This window comes from Cololabis saira, chromosome 17 (assembly GCF_033807715.1).
Source record: "Cololabis saira isolate AMF1-May2022 chromosome 17, fColSai1.1, whole genome shotgun sequence".
Classification (NCBI taxonomy): Eukaryota; Metazoa; Chordata; class Actinopteri; order Beloniformes; family Belonidae; genus Cololabis; species Cololabis saira.
The window spans coordinates 7,615,510-7,622,851 of record NC_084603.1 but is presented as its reverse complement, the minus strand read 5'-3'; the positions used below and the strand labels follow the sequence as shown (position 1 = coordinate 7,622,851).

Sequence of the window (7,342 nt, the reverse complement as noted above, 5' to 3'; positions counted from 1 at the left end):
GCTTTGTTGATGAGAAAATCTATCTATATCATCATGACACTTATGATGTTGAAATAGGTTTCATCAATACATGAATAAATACATGAAATGGACAGCGGGGTGGGTTAGTGTGTGGAGTTTGTGTTGGTTTTGTCCGGGTTCTCCGACTTCAGATTACTTTCACAGTCAAAAAGAAACATACATATTGGGTTGATGTTTCTGAATTGCTCGTAGGTGAGTGCGAGGTTTGTTTATTTTTCATATGCGGCCCTGCGATAGAATTGGTTGGTTTGTCGCCACCTAGTGGACAATCTCGGAAAGGCAGGTGACAGCACCGTGAGGACTCGCACGTTTACCCACTCTTGGTAGTTCAGTGATTTATCTTCTGACTAATTCCGTGTCTAACTCAAGCATTAGTTAGTTAGAACAAAAATAATAAGCAAATTTGATGGGGAAAGTTGAACATTTTTATGTGTGTGCGTGTTTAATAAATCATTTTAATTATACATTTTACACATAGGCCTATCCCGTGTACAAAGTCCTGTGAGATTTGTTTCTAGCAGATGTATTTTCCAGGCTTGCAGTATTATTAAAGGTTTTCATCAATCGTGTTGGTTTAACTGCTCTGTTTTCATTTAACAACCAAATATTATTTTCTATATAGTATGCATTAAAACATTGCCAATGCTGTATTACATTGTTTTGCCTTAAAATATATAACTGGTGCCAAAAGAGATACAACTTATTATAATAATAATAATGATAATCAATTTTATTTATAGAGCGCTTTTAAAAGATCTCAAAGAGACTTCACAGACACAAAGATAAAACATCGAGAGCAAGAAAATTAAAATTAAAAACTAAAGGATAAAAAAGATAAGAGATAAAAGATAAGATAAAGGATAAGAAACAAATCACACATCAAAAGCTGTTCGGAAGAGGTGAGTTTTGAACAGCTTTTAATGAATTATTGAAAGTGTTTGACTTTTAGGTCACACTGTCCTGGACATAGTCACTGAGTTTGATGTTTATCTGTCAGCTGAAGTTTCAATTATCTTAAATGAAGTGAAAAAATAACAAACTATGGACCTTATTAAGCAAGACTATCACAGCATGTGATCACTTTAATTGCGTGTGAAGAACATGTCAAGTTGGCCTCACAAGTTCAAGCACACAGAGCATCCTCTCAGCTTATATGACTGCGACCTGCACCAGGACTCCCGCATAGAGGTTACCAGACTGTCCAAAGCCTTGGAGGTGGGAAATCCTGACCTCTGCTCTGGTAAACCACAGAACCTTGAATCTCGACTGATAAGTTTCTGTGACGTACAAGGCAAGCAGCTTCAGGATCACACCAAAAGCTGCCAACACCTCAAAACACAGAGTCCACAAATGTGAACAATAAACAATGGTCCTCTCCCTGCTGTTTTTTTAGGTTTCTTTATCACCTCTCTTTGAAAACTATTTCAAGCCATCCATACACCCTGAGGAAGGCGCAAGCCGACACGTGTTGGTGTTTTTTAGATGTAACCCAGTCTAAATAAAGGTTTTTTTTAAACTTTTTTCAAGCCACCAGAGTGCCTGCATTTTTTCTTTTGAGTTCACTGTTGCACGCATTGCAAGAGCACCGGTGGTTGTGGGGACACCAGTAGCGCTCCTGTTATTCTGTTTTCTGTTTTTTATTTCAAGCCATTGTTTTGAAGGTTTGACTGGAGACCAGAGGATGTACGTATTATAATTCTTCCTCTGTCAAACACTCACTTTTAATTTGTTTTAGTTATCTAATGTCATGAAATGCAATACATATAGGACTACACTACGTTTCTATTGCTTCTGTTTCACAATCTTATAAATAAATCTGGTCTGAGATTAGGTTGCTGTCATACTAGATTCTCTCTTGATTATGTTTCTCCTGTTTACAGTGAGATTGCTCAGAGTATAACCCTGGAAGTAACCGAGGCATTAGCATTCAACAACCTTCACAACCTCACTGAAATGTAAGTCTTATCTTCTAATGAATGACAGTCACGAGTACTATGGTGCACCTTGGTATCCACACATGTTTTATGTCATCTCAAAGATCCATCCAGAACACAGGGAGTCTTATGCACATTGACAGAAGGGCCTTTAACAACCTTCCATGACTTCACTACCTGTGAGAGGATTTGCAATTCACACAAGAATGTATTTGTATTTGTCTGAATCTGGCATAAGACACAAACATTGTCTAACAGTTTGATTTATGAAAAATATTTTCTTTTCTTTACTTATTTGATTTGCAACAAAAACATTACAATAACACTACATTGTCCTTGTCACTGCAGGAGCATCTCAAACACTGGTATAACAGTTTCCCAGATATTACATCAATTAATTTGCTTAAATCGGAATTCACCCTGTAAGTCTGTCATTCAAGTTTTGGATACTACTGAAAATAAACAAATATTATTTGCAGAGTTCAGGTACTTTTTGGGATTCCATTGTTCAGCCTGAACTGTGCTACCCTCGCAGAGATATTTGTGACTTTTATCTACTTGCCTCCAAAGTGCCTCCAAATGCTTTCACTGGGATGACTAAAGGATATGTTACAATGTAAGTGCGACCGTACGTCTTTACTTTACATTTATCTGTTTTTCATCTCTTTCATATAGTCCGGTTAAGACAAGATCACAATCTCAAACCCCGTCCTTTGTGACTTGTAGGAACCTGTACAACAAGGGCATCAGAGAAATACATAGCTGTGCCTTCAATGGGACCAAGATAGATAAGCTCTATTCCACTGCTTTTTTTATATTAAATACCTTAAGTTCAATACAAGTTCCCACCATATGATGATTCTGCTTAACCCCCTTCATTATGTCTTGAAGAATAATAGAAACCTTGAAAACAAAATATGCTTTTAAAGGAGCCACGGGCCCTGGAGTCTTGTAAGTTATATTGTATTTCTAAACCTCCAAGAACTTCCATTATGTTGAATTTATTTGTTATAATTCAAGCTACTGGAAAAAGGAACATGCATAAAAAAAAGTTAAATCACCAAACACATTTCAGACATTTTCTGTCTGATAAATGAGTTGTATTAAGTGTCTAGACTTATTTCTAAAAGCAAGCGGGTCACTTTACCAGATTCTAGATTAAAAAACCATTACACCAGTCTTAAAAAAGTCTTTACATCATACTGTTGTTGGTTTTGCTTTACAGGGAGATCTCTGCTACAGCTGTCACAAAGTTCCCGCCACCAGGGCTAGAGTCAGTTCTGGTGTTGTCAGCTCAGTCACATACCGTCTGAAAATTTTACCTCCTCCTCAGGGACTGAAGAGCGTCTGGGAAGGTCCTCTCACCTGCCAACGCTGTCCGCTGTTGAGCGGGAACCGGTGACTCTCACTGCTCAGTTTACAGCCTGGCAAAGCGTGGATTTCCTTAAGGATTTGCTCCTATCCACTTCTGCACAATTTTGTTATTTAATGCAAATGTTAAGAGAACCTTATTGATCTTTAATATACGTAGATATGCAGACACATACAGTATGGCATGCAAAGTAAAAAAAGAAAGAAATGCAGTCAAAATACTTGAATAAGTATTCGATGAAGCAATTTCATAAAAGGTTTAAAGTTAAAGGGAGGGTAAGGGATTTCTGGATGATGTCATGTCTGTGGATAATCAAAACAAAACATCAACAAAACAGAGCAAGCAACTATATGAAAATGCTCATAACAGAGATCTAATGATAGTAGGCCTGTTAAAATCCCTGAATCCCTGTTGAGCCGAATGCCAATTAAAATCTTTGTGAGAGCAATTTAAGCACTATGATATGAACTGAAGCCTGGTTGAAATCTGTCAAAGATGATTTCAGGGGGGAAAAAACCTTCTCAGTTCTTAGTTATGATCTTAGTTATGAGGGGAAGGTCGGAGACTGGCTTGTAGTTTCTTGTTGTTAAAGCATCCAGTTTCTGACAACTGCAGTTTTTAAAGATGTTGGTACAAACATTGATCCTTAGCTGAAAACTAAAAAAAAGACTAAATATAACTTGAGGGGAAATTATAGAACAGGTAGCTAGAATCAGATGTTTGACAGTTTCTCCAAAATTTTATTGTTAAAGCAAAGCTGTCATTTGGTTTAATGGTTTCAACATTTTAATGGAAAAAAATCTCAAATTTGTTACATTTTTCAACTGACAGGAGCTCAGCAGGTATTTGAAGCAGCATATTTGTTAGCCTCTTAACAGTGAAAACAGATTACATATAAATGTGTATTTGGAAAAAAAAAAGTAAAACATTTTACAGAAACAACATCTCCAGCTACAAAACACGAGGTTGGATCAGTCATGATTTGGGCTTTTGTAACAGCCAGTGACCCAAAGAAAACTCTTAGTGGAAGTTGGACTTGACTAAATACCAACAACCTTTGAAAGATCAAAGAATCAAAGAATCATGAATTCCAGCCAAATAAACCAGCAGATCTGGAATCATTTTGCAGGTAAAAAGCTGGAAATACCTCAAAGAAGAACTGGGGGATTCTTTACTGGAAACAAGATGTGATAACAACTTGTGGTATTTGCCTGAAGGGTTTTTAGTGAGTACTAACTACTCAGGATCCTCAAACTTTTGCTTAGGCCTTTTTTCTGTTTTCCTATTTTAAAAGTGCTAATATATAAATGAAATGTGTAATTATGTCCATGCATTTCTGAAATTAGTTAATTTGTTATGTGCAAAGTCTTTCAAAATCACAGACGTTTTCATTGTGTCAGACAGAGCTGTATGGTAAAATTCAGTAAAATTAAAATATGGTGCCACATTTTGAGTGTTTTTCATTTAATCCAGGGACTTTTCAATCAGTTGACCACAGAACAATAGCTGCACATCCTTTGATGAGGGTGATCAGTCAGCCATTTAAGAGTTTTTGTTCATTTTTTTGATTTTAAGTGGCCATGTTGAAATATATTTTTTTCTCTCCTTTGGGCTTGGTAGTTTATAAACAATGTAAAGGAAATAGCTTAAAAATAAATAGTCAAAACAACAAACAAAAAGTCCTATCTTGAATGATCATCTCTTCGAACTTTAATTTCCTCTCTTTTTGCTTCTGTCTCATTGAAAAACAGGGCTCAGCGTGTTATTGGAGGAGCAGCAGACACGACTCTTCTCATGGGCTGGCTGTCGTGCTGCAGGCTTCCTGTCTGTGTTTGTCAGTTTCACAAAAGTCAGCATGTGCTTACTGTACCCATGGACATAGAAACCGCGCCAGCTCAGGTCTTCATCATAACTGTCCTGTTCTTCAATGTAAGCGCGTTCGTCGTTGTGTGTGTTTGCTATGTGCTGATCTATCTAGCAGTGAAGAACCCAGAGTTTCCTGGAAGAAAGGCAGACACCAGGATATCAAAGCGGATGGCCATGCTCATCTTCACCGATTTTCTCTGTATGGCACCCATCTCCTTCTTTGTCATCGCCTCTGCATTTAAGTTCCCCTTCATTACAGTTACCAACTCCAAGAGTCTGCTGGTCCTCTTCTTCCCCATCGATTCTTGTGCCAACCCTTTCCTCTATGCAATTCTCACCAAGGCTTTCAGAAAGGATGCTTATCAGCTCATGAGCACCATGGGTGGCTGCAAAAGCAAGGCCAGGGTTTATCACTTGAAGGCCTACTCCGCAGAGAATGTGATAAAGAAGAAGTCTGGATCTCAAAATAAAGCATTGCAGACAGGAGTGAGTCTGGCTCCCACGTCACGTGAGAACCATGACCCCAAAAAGGAGGCCGAGCTGACCTGAGAGAAAACTGGCAAAAAAAACCCCAAACTCTTAAGTTTGCACAAAGGAGACTGAAACTGAGGAGGAAAAATTCATTTGAAGGAAATAGTATTGTTTTAGTCATTGTGTTAGCGCTGTAAACAAGTTGGACTGTTGGACATTTTCCTTTCTTTTCTTTCCGTTTAAAAAAAAATAATCAGAAAGTAGCCATAACAAAAACATGACATTGAAATCTCTGTCACAAGAACAAAACATTTGTGGGAGACATCTGTTCATAAACATAAATTGAAAAGTATGTCATAAGAAACCCCAAAGATGGAGTTCCGTTTAGTACCTTTTACATCCTTGAAACCGAATGTGGCCATCATTAATCATCTTATCAGATGTAAACGGGTTGTGTTTGTGTTTCTGTGGAATAAAGTGACTGAAAGCTCCACAGAAGCTGCTTAATGGGCCTTGTGGCATGAACTAATAACACCAATGCGATCTGGTCGTGTAAAATATTTAGAAGTTGACAACTAATCTTGGCTCGACCAGTAACTTAGTTAGTTTTATTTAGTTAGTTTTATTTTGGTCCATTAGTCAATCAAAACATGCACCACAGTAAAGCTGGATATGCAAATAAATGAACCAAAAAAGGTGTAGACTGAAGCCGTAGCTTATATAATGCCTACCCTTTTTTACAATACATCAAATCACAACAAATCAAAATAAAAAGTTTTACAGAGATCAATTACAACAAAAACATGATATAGAGGATTTAAAGGAGAAGCTGCTCTTGGTCATAGTTTATATTTATCAATTGCCCTAAGTTTAAACATTTTTTTGAATTTGCGGATAGAACTACACATTTTTAGCTCATCACAGAGACTATTCCACAAGTTTACCCTTTTCAATTCAATTCAATTCAGTTTATTTGGGAAGGGACAGTGTACATTCATATACATTTAGAATTAAAAATGCAAATGCACCCAATTTTAGCTACAGAGCTAGTTTCCATTGGCAGTCCCCCGGCTAAAAATATAAAAGAAAGACAAGTTAAACAACCAGTTAGAACAAATACAAATAAAGCGTGCAAAAAGTTTCTGTTCTTGTTATTTTGCTTCTATTTAAGATAGAAGGAACAGGAGAACAACCTGACACATCAATCTTCATTCTAACACGATCTTAGACATTTACATATATTACAATAGTGAATACATTACACACATAGTTTCACATTAAGCAGTTAAAAGTTTAGGCGGTAAAGTGCCAGAGTAAGTTAAAGTGCTGGTTACGATTAAAGTGCTGAGGGTTTAAAGTTAAAGTGCTATAATGGGGGAAAGAGAAGGAGGATGGGAGGGGAGAGTGAAGATGGAATGGGTTGCAGCAATGCAAAACCAGATCATATGTATTGTTCGGTTGTGGAATTTAAGGTTCTATGCCAGTTGTAGGGTAAACAGATTGTGGAGATGGGGCCGGAAGGAGAAGAGAAAGGAAAAAAAGGGACATGAAGTACAACATAACTGGGGAGGGGAGAGGGTAGAAAAAAAAAGAAAAAAAAAGGAAACAGTTAGAAGAGGTAGATAATTACTAGTCAGCTGAGTAATCATTTACATAAAAAAATAGCAAACCAAGAGGT

General features: G+C 37.2%; 1 pseudogene; it reads left to right on the top strand.

Moving 5' to 3' along the window:
• Positions 1-1,122: 1,122 nt before the first annotated feature.
• On the top strand, positions 1,123-5,742 carry LOC133464090 (lutropin-choriogonadotropic hormone receptor-like; annotated as a pseudogene).
• The last annotated feature ends 1,600 nt before the right edge of the window (positions 5,743-7,342 follow it).